The sequence below is a fragment of the Dunckerocampus dactyliophorus genome, chromosome 10, assembly GCF_027744805.1.
Source record: "Dunckerocampus dactyliophorus isolate RoL2022-P2 chromosome 10, RoL_Ddac_1.1, whole genome shotgun sequence".
NCBI classification, from domain to species: Eukaryota; Metazoa; Chordata; class Actinopteri; order Syngnathiformes; family Syngnathidae; genus Dunckerocampus; species Dunckerocampus dactyliophorus.
Genome location: NC_072828.1, coordinates 9813148 through 9830011, shown reverse-complemented (window position 1 = coordinate 9830011; position 16864 = coordinate 9813148). Strand labels below are relative to the sequence as shown.

Here is a 16864-nt window from a genome sequence, read left to right as displayed (position 1 = left end):
GGCACACCTGAAAAGCATGAAGACTAATTTGCGCACTGTTTGCGTTCTGTTTACGCATAAATTATGTACTTCGCACGCAATTCTGACCACAGATTGGCATGAAATGACCACGCTCCCGCACAACTTCCTTACACCTTGTCAAGTACTGTTTACGTCTCGTGCACAATACTACGTGTGGCGTGCATTGTTCCCGCATGAGTATGCATTGTCACCACCACTTCCCGTATCCGGTCCCATTGGGTCCGGCATGACACCACGCAACAGCTGGCATCACCCCTAGCTTCATTAAGTCCTCATTTGCAAGGTACATACAAGATGTTGAATTCCAGAGAAGAAATGACAGAATTACAAGAAGAGAAGAGAAAGGTAAGTCTATGTTGTCTCGCAGTTGCAAAAAGAAAATGTGGAGAGAGCAGGAAGGAGGCACAACTACGAAAAAGGAGGCACGGACAGTGTGGGACAGCAATTGCCGACTACTGTAGAAGACTTCGCTTTGGGCATTATGATAACCTATTAACAAAAATTCACAATGAAGATCCACAAGGCTACAGAAATTACTTGAGAATTCCAAAAAGAAGGCTTTGCTACAAATCTTGCAGCTCTGCCAACTATCCGTCAGTCAGCTCCAGCTCCGTGGGAGCTGTAAGTTTGATCATTTGTCTTCAGCGAATAGGCTAACCTAGCATGATGTTACTGTTAAAATATGACCGCACAGTTAGCACTATAGCTCACATAATTATGCTAGTGTTGCTAACATTTGTGTCCTCCTGTCCCACTCCTTAATGTTATGTTGTTATACGTGACATAGTATCTATTTCGTTGAACAAGTGCAATGTTACAGTTTATATGGATAAAGTAAACTATAGCGCTTCTTGGAAAGACACTCTTACCCCTTTTCCACTGTGACCGCCACTCCGCGGCTCTCAAAGAAGAATAATGCTTGCAGACGTCAGTATTTTATGAGTAACCAAAAAAAACGTATTCACAATTGCGGTGTCAGTGACATAACGTTGCGATGGGACGTTGGATCTGGGTTCCAAAGTGCGCAACAAAACGCGAAAGCCCTGCTTCTCAACAATCAAATACGGCTACAAATGCTTCACAGTAAAAGTTGCGATTGACTTTGTGATTCGCTTTGCCTGTTCAGAGTTGGGTGAAAAATAAGTTATCACCTTCTCGGTGGTTCTCTGGTTGGCAGCAACTTCAGCTGGCTGTTTTTCCTCCTGGGTCGGGTGGAAACGTGCTATAAGGTTTCTCATATTTGTCGTGTTCCCAAAATATTTTAAGCTTGTATAACAAAGCTTGCATATTGTCTGGCTCTTGTCTAGCTCATTTTTTACCTTCAACCACGTGAAAGCCAAAGTGCTTCCAGACGCTCGCTTTAAATCCAGCGGGTGCGGGTCGGAGTTTACACTCAGCCATGTTGGTAGCGTCTTACACTTAGGTACACCGCCCTAAACGTTGCATTCGTATTGCCCAATATATTAAATATAATGAAAGAAAAAAAGCCATTTGAGACATAAATAAGACTTGTGCTCGAGTGTGTTTCAAAAAATGTCTTCCGGGCGTGTGGACAGGAAGTGACATCGGGGATTCTGAGTTGAGCTTTAGCTGGAGTACAGCCACCACAGTAGCCTGTGTTATTATTATGACAATGACTATAATTATTATGACTATTATTACTACAACTATTATTACTACTATTAGTATTACTGCTATTAATATTTTTTTTTCTTGTGCCTGTTGTGAGACAAATAATTACAAAACAATAAAAAGCCTTATGTTGGCGATCAAGTCTGGTGCATGTTACTAGTGACACCTAATGGCCAGTGTAGAATACCGTTCATTCATGTCTTGTATTGCCTTAAACTGTATTTGTATTTTCGTTCATTTAGAACCTTTTTATGCTTGAAAACGCGTAATTTGGGCCAAGAATACGCAACATTTTCTTAGATGGGCATTTTATGAAGAAACAACAGGCTGTAGTCAACCACGAAACAGCGGCCATTAATTAATTAATTCATTCATTCATTAATTGTTAATGAATTAATTAATGAAAAAACACAATGATTGAGGGAGCGATGTTCGAACCACGATGGAGCGTGGGATGACTGTATTATCGAAGTATTTAAAATTACTGCATTTGGCAAAATTCTGTAAAAATAAAAAAGCCTTTTTCGACAAAATTTGGACAAAAGTTTTCCTTTTTTAAAGTATTGATTCAGACACTGTTAAGCACCTGAACCTTTTCAAAAGTACAGATTTGTCACCGGCATCCGATAATATGTAAACGACATCCAGACCTACATTGAAACAACCTAAATTCCAGCATCAAGGCTAGTCCTACAAAAACACACTACTGTGGGACCTCTGAAACATATTTACAACTGGTAAGAAATGGTTTAATATGTCACCTCTTTTTTCAGGTTTTACAGTTGACGGAGGACTAAGATAAAGAGAAAAGGTCTCGCATTGTCAACGTAATCACAGCAGCACTAGACACTCGAACGCACCGCAGGTCCTCTGCAGGCACCGCCACACACCTCGGCTTTTATAGCCACCCTGTGAGTACAAGCAGTGTGTATTGAACGGCTGTGGCATGCAGCCACATGCTGTGTGTGCAGGTTATTAGAGAGTGTCTGATCAGCCAAGATCAATAGTGCTCTCCTCGGGATGCTCAAAGCGTGACAACTGTCATTAAGGAAGCACCACTGTTCACGCTGGTAATTTAACTAGAAAGCATCTCTGCTCCACTAACCAACAACAAAACTAATGCACAGATAGAATTATAACGCCCTTGGTGGAAGTAGTAACGACTTCATTGGCCAGTGTGTACAGGATAATTACAGACGGGATTCATGCTAAGGAGGAGAAAGACGAGGGCACAGCAGCTTAATGGGCTGTCACATCTCTCCAGTGCACAGCGACAACACACTGACCCACTTTGCCATCCTGACTTCAGTGCATTTGCGGCACGCTTTTCAAATGCATGGAGTCTCATCGCTGCTGCCAGACAAAACAAGATCCGCATGCATGCATAGCATAGTAATTTTACACACACACACACACACACACACACACACACCCAAAGGAAGAGGTATGTTGTAACAAAGGAAGTGTATTCTTAGCCTTGGTCTTTTTTTGGAAGCATGTGTAAAAAAAACATCCGCACCTTTTTACTTACTGTCACTGTAAGTTCTAATGGACACTGCTGTCCATTAAAAAGGTCCCATACTCTATTATTTGTCACCAGCTGTACAATGTGAAAAAGTGTTTGCCCCCTTCCTGATTGGTTATTATTTGCATGTTTGTCACACGTAAATGTTTCCGATCAAACCAATTTAATTATTAGTCAATGACAACACAACTGAACAAAAATGCAGTTTTTAAATTAAAGTTTTTATTATTAAGGGAGAAAAAATCCAAACCTACATGGTCCTGTGTGAAAAGTGATTGCCCCCTAAACCTAATAACTGGTTGGGCCACCCTTAGCAGCAACAACTGCAATCAAGTGTTTGTGATAACTTGCAATGAGTCTTTTTACAGCGCTGTTGAGGAATTTGTTGGCCCACTCATTTTTTGCAGAATTGTTGTAATTCAGCCACATTGGAAGGTTTTCCAGCATGTAACGCCTTTATAAAAGGTCATGCAACAGCAACACAAACACTTTTTCACACGACTGTAAGTCTCACATGTCCCACATTAGTGTAGTACAGTGGTGTCAAAAGTGCGGCCTGGAGGCCATTTACGGACTGCTGTATTTTTTTTTATTGGCCCATGGCACATTCTAAAAACATAATTTAACAAGCAAAATAAAACACAAAATGAAAAAAACAAAAAAATGAAAAGATACGGAAAACTCAGTAATTTTACAAGAGTAAAGTCCAAATATTAAGAGAAAAAAAGTTATAATCTAGATAGAAAAAGTCGCAATTTTACACGAATAACACCGTAATATTATGAGTAAAAATAACTTAATTTTAGTAGCATAAAGTTGAAATAGAAATATATTTTTTTAAATTAATCATACTGTTATGACATCATAATATTGTGGGAATAAAGTCATAGTTATGAAAAGAAAATTTACAAGAAGAAATTTGAAATTGTTGTCAAATAAAAAAAAAAGAACAGTAGAAATAGAAAAAAAACAGCTGTAATTTTACAAGAATGAAATCAAAATATTCTGAAGAGAAAAAATGTCATTTTAGTAGCACATACTTCAAATATGAAAGAAAAAATATGTTATTTAGTAAAAATAATAATATTATGATAAAACAATAAAGTTGCAATTAGGATAATTAGAATTATAAAAGATAACATTGGGGAAAATGGGCACACTTTTAGGGTAGGACTAATCATTTTACATGGTTATACATCACTTTGTGGTGTGATTTAGAATATATTACTTTTTTTTTTAAACAATCTCTCTTCATGCAATAGTAGTCTCTTGTATAAACAACTAGCAGTTAGAGCAGCATTCACACAGCAGTCCAGGCACAGTGAGGGGCGAACTACCGCTGTAGCTACGGAGCCGAATATCCAATGTCCAAAGTGAAACAAACTTCACTACGGTACACTGCAGACACGTCTGCATGTCGGTGTTGCGTTTTCTTCTTCTTGCGGGTGGAAGGAAGTGGCAACCAGCTTTGAGGCACATTACCGCACCTACCATGTTGGAGTGTGGCCCAAAGTTACAAACATTATATAGCAATCGGATTGGCCCGATCTCGTAGTGGAATCCTTCGTCAGCGGTGGAAGACACCGGGTTGCTCTCTCACCTGGAACCCAGATACATTCTCCTGAAAGTCCTGCTAGAGCTCCACCAACGTACTCACATAGAAAGTCTCCTTTAAGAAGGCGTCGCATTCTCTGCAAGTTTCCCCCAGTGATTTATGTTCTCTTGAAAAAGTAATTTTACAATTTACACTTCTCATTCAACACCAAACATGTAGTTACACGTTTTTATAAACCCGAATGCCCTATTCCAACAATGCATTTATACGTCCTTTACGTATTTTTTGCGAGAGAGGCTAAAAGAGGTGATGACGCAACTCACCACTAATACATTTGACTTCAGAGCAATTTTAAGCCATAAAAACGGCCACTAGATGGCAGAAGTGCATTAGATAAGAGCTCAGCAGTGATCATGTAGACGGATGAATCACACATGACAGGAAGGCGGAAGTGGGAGAGCGTGGAGTACACACATGCACACATAGTTCAGTTCCAAATGTGAAAATTGTAAATACTGTAGTTCATGGTGTTGCATTTGTAAATAAATTGTTATTTTGATGTAAAAAAAAAAAATCCAACTTTGTGTGGTTTATGTTGTAGTATAGTTTACATATTTGAGCTGTCACAAAAGTGAGCCACAAAAGGATGAAAATTTAAACATAGGCTGGAGTCAACTGTATAAAATCCACCCGGTTTGGTACAATTCTGCTGCTTCTAAATCTGTATCATGGCAGCAGTTTGCACCGTGGGGTGTCATTATGCTTTTTATAGAGGCATGTCTCCCCTTCTTCCTCCTCCCTCCTGCCTCCTCTCTCTCTCTCTCTCTCTCTCTCTCTCGTCCCTCCTGATCTCTGGTTTGATAATTAGAGCTTTTTCTCAGGCCCGTCCACGCCTCTGTCTTTTCTCCTGGCACATCCTCCAAAGACTGAGAGACTCTTGCAACACAGATCTCTACATTGTGCAATAGTACAAGAGGCTAGTCCAGTCCAACAACAAGATAACAACACATAAACTCCATGCCCTGATAACAATAACCGGTTTGCATAGAACAAATAAATCAAAAAACAAGCTGCAATGCCAAGCTTGTAAGCTGTGGCATGTGGCACAGCGCTAGTTGTTTGATTTGTAGCCCAATTGGTGGGCAGGCAGCGAACCCAATTTCAAGTCTACTCGTGCTGAAGACCAATGTGACTAGACCGTGCTGACGGATGAATGAAGGAAAAAGAAACAGAGAGAGGAAGTGAAGGAAGTGTGGCGCTGGCGGCAACACTGATCTCTGTGGTCATTCACTGCATGGACGGTTTACAAGGAAAGGGCATGGAAACAATGCGGGGCAGCCAGAGTGTTTAGAGGAAACTGATAAGAACTCTATGTCTTCCTCTATGAGTCTCTGAGGACTGACGAATGTCAACACGCTGCAGCAAAAACATTGTAGTGGCTGACACTCACTAGCCGCAACATTAGGTATACTTGCTACAGGCAGCAATAATAGTGCGAGCCAAAGGTGATCGGATTTTGTGATTGGCGTTTAAAGGCATTTATCGGGATATGCTGATCGCATGCTTCTTAACGGAAATCGACTGATACTGATCGGTGGCCGATCAATCGGAGCATCCCTAGTAATTGCTAATATTATTCTTTTATGTAGCTAAGACATTTTGGAAAAACACTGTAGAGCTATTTTTTCTACAGAAAAAAATATTTTTGTTTTAAAAAAAGGAAAAAAAGAATTTTTTTAATATTGCTAAAATAATACATTAGAAACAGCTGTCAGTGATACAGATAATAAACGACACCTTCTGTTTACTTATTAGTGTACATGCTAAAACCAATGCAATGTAGGTTAAAATATTTTATGGAGTTATAGTAAAGACAAAAAAAGCCTAAATCTTAGCTTTGTGTTGTAGGTAACAAAGCAAATAGCTATAATATGCCATAGACAAACAAAAAACAACAAAAAAAAACTGTAGACCACAACTGGTCCCGGGGCAGGACTACGGACATGCCTGATCTATGGGGGAAATGAGTCGCTGGAGACAGCAGGTTGGCCCATAAGGACCAATTTGTCCACAGGTGGGATATGTTTCCTCTGCTTTGAGGAGCTAACATGAGCTGTCCAATAACAGTCCAACATATATACCAGGAGTATGGAACCTATGGCTCAGGAGCCAGACGTGGCTCTTTTGATGACTGTATCTGGCTCTCAGACATTTCGCTGACAATTTAAAGTAAAACATTACAGAAATCAGTTAAAAATAACATTCAAAATATAAAACTTTCTCATGCATTTGAATCCATCCATCCATTTTCTACCGCAATGCAGGTGGCTAGAGCCAATGCCAGCTGTCCTTCTGATAGTTTGCGGGTCAGACACCAAAACTTGATTATTACTGGATACAGTGGTAGCCTACCCAGATCATTGAGATACCAAGAAGTAAACTTCCCTCCTTTATTCAAATAATCAGCTAGCTAATTCTGCAGACCCAAACCTTCTGACGAAGGAGATGGCGAAAAGAAAGAAAGATACGGCGTATGGTGCAAAACCATACAGCACCAGATGTCACATTAATGGTAAGAAGCATTCTATTTATTATTGGATAGCGTCAGTATAACAATGTTATTAAAAGGAATACATTCAGACACTTATTATATGCTAAAATTGTTGGTCTTGCTTAAAAATGCAACATTTAGTTGTAGTCAATGTTAAAAAATATTATATGGCGCTCACAAAAATATCATTTAAAAAATGCGACTTTCATGGCTCTCTTAGCCAAAAAACTGAACCCAGATACAGTATATCCCATCAAAAGAACCTCCTTACTTTTACCATATCAAGAAAGCCATTGAAATGTGCTTATTCTTTGACCTCTTTCCCAGTTACTCTAACCTAACAGACACTCAGCTTTTCCCAGGTATCAAGGGGGCCCTCGGGCTCTTGAATAAGACACTCATTTTAGAGGCATGGCATGCTTCAACCTGCCAATCCTTATAATTTGAAGAATGGCTAAACTTACATAGACCTGATAAAACAAAGCAATCATTTGTAGTAATCCAGTCGCAAAAAGTGCAAAGTGAACTGTCCAATCAAAATTCCCAAAAAAGATTTGTTCTCGTAGAACAATATGCATACATTTCTGTACACAAACCATCAAGTCCCATACAGGGAACAAGTGGTATCAGCAGTGCCTTTCACGTCCTACCAGCGAGGAACTGTCCTCATTTAAGTTGGCCTACTCAGCTCAGATACTTCAATAAATAATGCAGCAGCCAAAAACGTGTGTTTAGAAGCAAGCCCAACGGTAGGCTTGGAAATATATATTCATTTCACACCTTTTTCAGCACACTACAGTGAAGGTACTTTACAAGGGGTGTCAGATACTCGGCATTTGTTTCTCAAGAACGAGATGAGATGATATTTTAGCATTACTTTTAAGAAAACTACAATGACAAAATATAGAACTGACAAACTGACTTTATTTATTTTTATTTGTCACAAAACAATTTTGCATGTTTTGATAGAAGTCATATGCAGTGATTGAATTTTGATCTGACAAATATTAATTTTGATCAAATGTACAATTACTACAGCTTGTGCTTGGACATGAACACTGCTGCAGCTATTGAACTCCAATTTTTTTTAAAAAAGCATCCGCTGAGTGGCGAGTGATGCTGGGAACACCGGGGTAGGTTGGATTGCAAGGTTTATAGTGTGTGTAAACCAGTCTGATAGATTTCTGGATGACTGTTCCCGCGAGACAGCTTTTCTCTAAACGAGAAATTTTAACGCATGCACAAACACTCGCGCGCACACACGTAGTTCTGTTCCAAATGTGAAAATTGTAAACAGTTGGTGTTATATTTGTAAATAAATAATTTTGTGATATAGTTGTTTAGATATTTGAGCTGTCACAAAAACAAAAAATATTTATGTCCAAGTGAAAGTTATGCTTGAAATGTATCTTTTCACAAAAAGCTGGTTTTCTCCTTTTTTTTGTTGGGAACTTGTATTTTCCTGAAACTTACCTATGTTCTACTACTGATTACTAAAGAACGGAAAAAGTTAAGATACAAACATATTTTTCTGATGAAAGATGGAAGTCTAATCTTTCTTTTGGTATGTTCATGTTTCTATAGCTATAGAACACAATATTCTGTGTGCCGTGAAAGATCGGTCAAAATAGTCTAAAATGGCTGGGATTGAATAAGTAATATATTTTTCAAAAACCTAATTTTATTCATATCTTATTTACACAACAGTGTGTCATTTCTGTCCATACATGCCATATGTCTTGTGTGCAGCGGGAGGAGCTACTGCATGAATTACAGTATATGGCACAACTTGATTATTTTGGAGTCTTTCCATTAATTTCTTTGATAAAAGGTGATGGTTGTGAATATAACCGTGTGATGTAGACGCATCATTACTTTCTTGAGGTTAGCTTTTGATCTGGAATCACTTTGAACTACTTAACAGAGCAATACCGAGATCACGAGCCTCCCGTATTTTAACGCGCACACACACGCACGCACACTCATACTGAGGACTACAGCATGCATGACTTCCTCTAACATGGCATCGCCGCGCCCTCATCGTCTCCAGGGCCCAATAAAACGCAAAATTACAACTTCAAACAACAAAAGGCAGCACCCCGGGAGGGTGTAGCCGAGTCACGAGCGAGATGCATCATCTATCGTGTGCTCTTGCATATGCACACTTGTTTGCTAACTGAGGTTGACTTCACTAGGTCAAATGTCAAACGGGAGAACAGACACCCACGCCTCCTTAGTTCAAGAGAGAACAACAAAAGATACAGGAAGGAGAAAAGGCGGAAAGTGTGGTGAAATTCTGAGAGGAAGTAAAACTGCACCCTTTGCGGCGAAAACGAGGCGACAGGGAGACAGTGAAGAAACCGGAGCTTTTTCCTAATGCAGCCATGGCGGCCTCACTTGCTTTTTGGATGGGGAGTTTCCTTTCCCTCTCGTCCCATCAGACAGCAGCTATGAAAGATTGTTTCTTTCATGTGCCTCTCACAAGGCTGAACAATGTTACACACTGTGCTCTACCAGCGACGAGTGTGTGTTGGCGTGCATGTGTGTGTGTATCAAATGGAAGAGGTGCAACAGCTGAGACTTGCAGAGAAACAGCTGTATGGCTTCAACTTGCCCCCTCCCCCTCCTTCTACTTCTTCCCCCCAAATGAGGCCCTTGCACCCCCTTTCTCATCGTTCTCTCCCGCCGAGCGCCACAGCCAGGGGCCACAAACTCTATGGGTGTGCGCACGCGCACGCACACGTACACGCACACGCACACACACAAAAAGGACTGGGCGTGTGCATGACGATGCGCTGTTCCGGCCTCTAGAGACAAGTACAGGCAGGAGGCATGTGCGGCCAAACGTTTGTCTGTTGACTAAAAATAGGAAAGACATTGTTTCCTGCAGCAATGTCACACCCCCTTCTCAAAACATCCCTCGAGCTTTTCCCACTTTAGATTCTCATAGTGAAACAAAGAAAACTATATGGGATTGGGGGGAGGGGACTCAGCCAAAGCTTTACAGTAGAACAAACCTCCCACAACTGCATTGGAAATAATGCAAAGTGAAACAATCTGCCCCGGGGTCAAACTGTCGCCATCAGAAAAATTATTGGCCGTCTTACAAGTGCAAAAAGAAGTACTCACCCTCATCCTCTTTTGTGACTCACAACAAGCACAATGTTCTTTCTTATTTATTACTGCCAAAATAGCACTGACTTAAGCAAGGTTGCGCTTAGTAGGCTGGACGGGGAAATGTGTACTCAATGACTAATATTCACTGACATAAAGATGGTGAGATACTATTAATCTTTTTTATAGTTGTACGCAATATTTTATTTGTTGTTTTTAATTGCAAATAAAAATGTTATTATTCACTATTATCATGCACCAGCGAGGACAATTTACATTAAGCCTTGTTACTATTGTGTCTTTATTATATGCCAGGAAGGATAGTACCACTTATGTTGCTCAACGGTCTCAATTTCCTTTCCTGTTCTACTGTATTGTCATCATCACACATTTCCTAACTGCCATCAGTCGTATACTTCGGTGGGTACAAAACAAACAGTTAATCTAAATTAATCTAATCTTTCTGATCCAGTATCGCTTTGGGTTCAGATATCAGTGGAATTCACGTATCGGAAATTTCTGATACCACTTAAGGGTAGTTCCAATCCGTGATCCATGTCAGAAGGCTATCAACAAATGCAGCCAAAAGAATAGAGAGCGTAGCTCACGAGAGTCTCACGAGACGTCTTTTGCCCAAAATGGGTTCACCTTATAAACTTTGGGATTTTTTCCACATTTACATTACTACCTTAATTCAGCAGTTATGGACTTTGTTGATAAACTTATTACACCTCCTGCAGCAAGCAGTGTATTTAGAATATGTGTAAAGCACATACTAAAAACAAATTACAGTCTTCCTTCATACTGAAAATAACTGTATACGCATTGGCAAACATTAGATGACAAAAAAAAGGTATATAGTTTTTAGCCCTTTCACCACAGTGCAAGCACAATGCAGTCTACTGTAGCTAATCCTGCAACTGAAGTCACAACACAAATATTTTCGTAGTAAAAATAAAAAATAAAAAGAGCAAAATTCAAATAAATGCAAGTGTTAAAAAAAGAGTTACGTTATTATGTCATGGTGGTGAATGTGCAGGTCACGCTATTTCACAAACTTCCGCCTCCGGGTCATGTGATGATTGTTTGCAACTGAGACGTTAAGTGGTTGTTGCTTGTTGTTCAGTGGAGAGCATTTATACCACTTATCCTCGACACGTCTCATTCTGAATCACATTTTCACATTTGGTGACCCTCGACGTGAGTAATATGTCGACCGTCAATGCCAACAACAGCAACAACAGCGTGTCGCTCAGTGCTAACAAGACAGCTAACTCCGGTGCTAGTCTATGCCGATTTTTGGCAACACAGCACATACCTGTGGTTTCAACAGCCCAGTTCTAACTGCAAGGAATAACACAGGACGAGACAAAGTATTTCCACATAGTGGTTGATCTGGACCTCCACTATCATACCACAGCAACAGTATGAGGGAAAAAATTTGTTTTTTTTAACTGTGACTTTTTTATACCGTGGTATACCTTGAAATTGATAATCGGCCCATGGCTAGTGATAGCCATTACTGCAGAGTTACTATCATTGCCTACTGAACATAAGAGCTGCATGCTACAGCAGCAAATCTGGCAGGAAGAGTTCAGACGTGTTTCCTGTGCTTTAATGTACATATTTGAGCAATGATTGTCACTATTTACATCTGGATTTAAGCAACCCTTTGTGTGGAAACTAGTAATTCACTGTGTTACATGTCAGGACCGGCGACACCGTAAAACTGTTTAACAGCTGGATGTATTGTTATGTGTACTGTAAGCATATAAGTACGAGTGTTTGCTAGCATGCAAAAGCTCTACATTTGCCAAACAAAAGGACAAAAGGGGACGGGTAGTCTCAGTCGCACAAAACTACATTGAGTTTTTGGATGATTGTGAATAATTGTTAATAATTTGAATAATTGTGTTTAATTAAATAGAAGGAACAGCAGGATTAGAAAACAGTAAAAAAAAAAAAAAAAAGGACGGACCGCAGTATAAAAAGCGGGGCTGGATAAAGCCCCGTCTCTATACACTGTTTACTTGGAACCTAAAAGGAATAAAGATGGCCAGCTGGAGCAAAAAAAAAAAGAGAGAGAGCAAAGAGAGCTTTATGATCACGTTTGTCCGTATCGGATGTATTATCTTTGGTTGGGTTTCGAAGAGATTTCACAAGTTTCCATGACATAGGCAAGGTTGAGCCAGGACACTCAAGATTTTTAGATTAGACGAAGCTGCGTGTTCCAAACTATGAAGCCTCGTCTCTAGCACTTGATGCCGGGAATTCAGATCAGAGAATGCATGTAGAGCAGGGTGAAGTAGAAAGGGAGCGGCATTTGTCTGTTTATGTATCAGGTCAGCAGTGGGCTTGTGAATGTAAGCAGAGATTTTACTGCCTTGAATCTACACAACAAATCTCTGGAGCACAGGTAAAATTTGCACCTATCAGATGATTCCAGATATGGGAAGCAAATGCCCCATTACATCATCTCTTTGTATGGAATGCTCATAGCCGGCATTCTGTATGCTGTTAAAAAAAAAAAAGCTATGTGCTTCGCACCTGAATTCATCTTTGACCTATGACCTTGTGACACCTTCAGGGAGCACACAAACCTTACAGCAGGTGGCTTAACATGGACATCGGATTCCACCAAGAAGCGTAGACTGTGTCAGTTTAGTACGCGTTAAGCATGCACCGATCAATCGGCCGTGCCAATTTCCTTAATTAAAAAAAAATCACAATGCAAGACATTCTAGCATACATGTAATACAAATATCGTCAAAGTTTCATAATCATTAGATAAATGGTCAATGACTTAATCGACTTAATTAGCTGCTGAGTCCTGCCCGTCCCTGCAAAGACGTTTTGCTTGCTGGCGGCCATGTTTTTCAACCAATCTTGCTCATATTTTACACATATGCTTGTGAGTCCCCTACAGTGTTTGCTTACACAAAAATATAAATATACAGTCATGTAAAAAGACTATAAGGACCATAAATTGTGCAAATGAAAATGGCAGTAACACAAACAACAAGCAGGGAGAAAGAGGCGCAAGAAAGGCAAAATGTGAAACACAAACAAAAATGCTGGCACTGCATGACAAATGCACTGAAAGCAAGAAAGAGTGAGCGGTTTACCAATGCATCCATAAATGCTATGCACATACTTCTTTATCTAGACAGTGGAACGTGGTGCCAGCCTCTTGAGTGTGCATGCATTTTATCTGACCTTCTTACACGTTCGCTCACGTGCTAGCTGACCATCTACAACACACACTTCAAGCCACTGCCGAGCAACGTCAGAAACACCTTTCATGCAGAAAGCACACAATCACACTCCTGTATATTAATAATGATATGAAAAATAAGAGGGAAGGCAGAAAGAGAGCATCAGACAAGTGTGTGACATAATAAGAACAAAATGTGCCAGTCGCACTTTTGGAAGTAACCCTGGCAAACGAGCAACCGCATTAGTCAGAGGTCACACACAGAGAGAAAGCTTGGGAAAAAACGCCTTTGGAATACATGTAGCGCCCTGAGGGGAGCTAAAGAGGTGACTCAGGCAATCCGACAGAAGAGGAAAGTGAAGCAGCGGCACTGCAGTGTAGTGTAGAACATACTACATCAGCCAAGGTATGAACATGATATAATGCAGGGTAGATACTTTGAAAAAAGTACAGGGGTTACTTACACTCAATGTCACGCACAAAAAAACCTATGGTGTTTGATCCTTTTTATCTTTATATATACTGTGTGTCTCTCAGTTTGGAGAAGAGGGGTTACATTTCATGCACACGCGCACAAATACACACACACACACACACACACACAGATGTAATCTCCCACTAATCACATTTGAAGGCCTTGGGCTGAGCAGTTACACGGCAGTGCTGAACAGATGGGCCTACATGCAACGACCGAGGCATCCCTGGGATTAGCAAAGTCCAGAAGGTGCTGGAAGTTGCAGGCACCAACTTTGCTTGGTGCTCAGGCAAGGTAACACAAGTGGGTGTAATCGCTAGACAATGAGGGAATAACAAATTTACCTGTGGGGTTTTATATGCAATGGAAACTCCTCTCACGCCAACTAGGGCGGTGGGGCTCACCACACTTTAAGCCTGTTCTTCCCTTTACTTTAAAGGCATTACGCCTTATATACTTTTGTCTGGATTACAGTACATAAAAAATATGTGGTCATAATGGGTGTCAATGGGACCCCAATAGTCCCAAGGGCAAAGACTGTAGGCATATATGCAAATCTTGTATTCTATGCATGTTGCAATAGAGGGGACAATGAGATTTTAAAAAATCCTAGCAGCGGGTGAGAAGTTTCATTTTTGGTTTAGAATTTTTTGTGTTATTGCACAGGGCTACTTTTTTTATGACGTTACTAGATGGTGACACTTTGACTACTGAACTTATTATTCAAATCTCCTGTGGAGAAACTGGTTTAAAGTACAAATAAATTGGAGGTTTTGTTGTGCCCAAGACGCTGTCAATCTGATAAATGCAACATTTTTCATGCCGATCTTGTATGGATGTCTGGATACTGGATGTCATTACGCTTCAAGAGCCCATGACTGTAGAAGCCAGAGGAGCTCTGGAATGTGGGGAAAACAACTGACCCCCCGTCCCTTTTGGACCAAACTGAAGTATTATCTAACCACTCAATCACACAATGCTGTCTACGTGCTTTGACAGACCATTGTGCTGTAAAATAAATACATTTGGATGTGAGCAGGGCAGCACATACGATTGATGTGGGCCCCTTTCGGCGTAATGTTAAAGGCATTCCAGTCATGAGTCTGAACCGATGACCTCTGCGTATCATATGTTAAGTGTTGAGAACCAGAGCTCCAGGCAGATACACCAAATATCGATATGGAACATTCCGTCACTCAGGACATTGGCCGCCACATAGAAAGCTTTGCATATGAGACATTTCACAGCAAAAATTAATTCAACCTTGAAGGAAGTATGAAAAAAAGCTGGTCACAAAAGCTGCCCAGTCATTTGTGCATGGCCACAAGTGTGAACGCAGCCAAACAGTGTTATGATGCTAACTTTAAGATAATGGTGATCAGTGACTCAGTCATCAAACTAACGGTCCAACAACCAATATATTAAAAACATGACCAAAAAAAAGTTCCGTCTTCACGTTTGTCTTGCAAAATTGGGTCTTGAAAGGCGGGTTGTCTTATATTCAGGGTTGTCAGGCCTACCACAAATACTTTTAGAGCACCACAGATAGTTTTGGCGCTACCTTTTTATTTAAGATTTGGAGCTGCCTGTTTGCCCTTGCTTAGAAGCACATTATAATGGATCTGTCTGTGTCTCTTGTCATCACAACTCAGTACAGTAACTCTGCTTCTTAACACACCTCATATGGACATAGTACAATTGACATGGTGGAGCATTATAACACATCCGTTCATCAATATATTAGATGTACAAGAGATATAGAGATATTAGATGTACAATGACGTGTACATACAAAATCAGCGGGCACTTACATGGAGAACAGGAAGATTCAAGATTCAAGATTCAAGAGAGTTTTATTGTCATGTGCATGGTAAAACAGCAGTTATACCATGCAATGAAAATCTTATTCTGTTCATTCTCCCATGAAAAGAAAGAAAACACAAGAAAGAATAAGAACATAAGAAACATCATTCATGAAGAATGAACACCCGTCCGTCAATAACATCATGTTCTTTTGTTCAATAACTGACTAAATAATGGCATTCGTTACTATGGCTTTTTTTTTATCAGCTGAGAATTAACAAAGAGGACATAGTTTATACAAAAACTTGCTACAAGGAGACGGCGTTTCTGATGACTTCAGCGACCTGTAACGTTCAACATAACCCCTTTGTTGAAAAGATCCAGGTATGTTTAACTACTGTTACCATCGCCTGGTTTTGCTCGCATTTGGTGACACTATATTCGGTGCTTTGGTCTTTTAGTGCGGTTGCCGTTGACAGTCGCCTTACTCGGGACTAGACTCCACTGGCAGGCAGACCGGTTCCCCTGTTTGGTCCTGGACGACCTTCACACTTGACCGTATGAACCGTACTACTCTAGTCCATTCTTACCTGGCCAAAAGTGACAAGTGCGAACACACATTTATCATGGTGTCAATATTGTATTGTGGCTAGTAGTGGGCAGTGGCTGTAAGTACACTGTCAACAACCATCTGCACAGATATTATTGATTGCCAATGATGCATAGTTATAAAAGGCACTCACAAACAGCAGCTTACTGAAAGTCAATTAAGAATACTTCATTTAAGAAATCAAGACAACTTGGAATGCAGTTTTGAATGGTGCCCGTGTTTAAAGTCGCCCCTTTTTTCTGCCACTCTATGCCACCACTTTGCAAAGAAGACCTTCACAAGTAGTCAGTCATGTATGAATTTATCATAAATAAGTGTAGACAGGCGGTGGCTGTGCACGGCATTGTTCGTGGGTGAGCCTCCG

The 16864-nt window shown here is 40.3% G+C and overlaps 1 protein-coding gene across 4 annotated transcripts in view; it reads right to left on the bottom strand.

Moving 5' to 3' along the window:
- The window catches only part of ralgps2 (Ral GEF with PH domain and SH3 binding motif 2), an 89457-nt gene that overhangs the window by 71810 nt on the left and 783 nt on the right, over positions 1-16864 (bottom strand). The window lies entirely within an intron of this gene.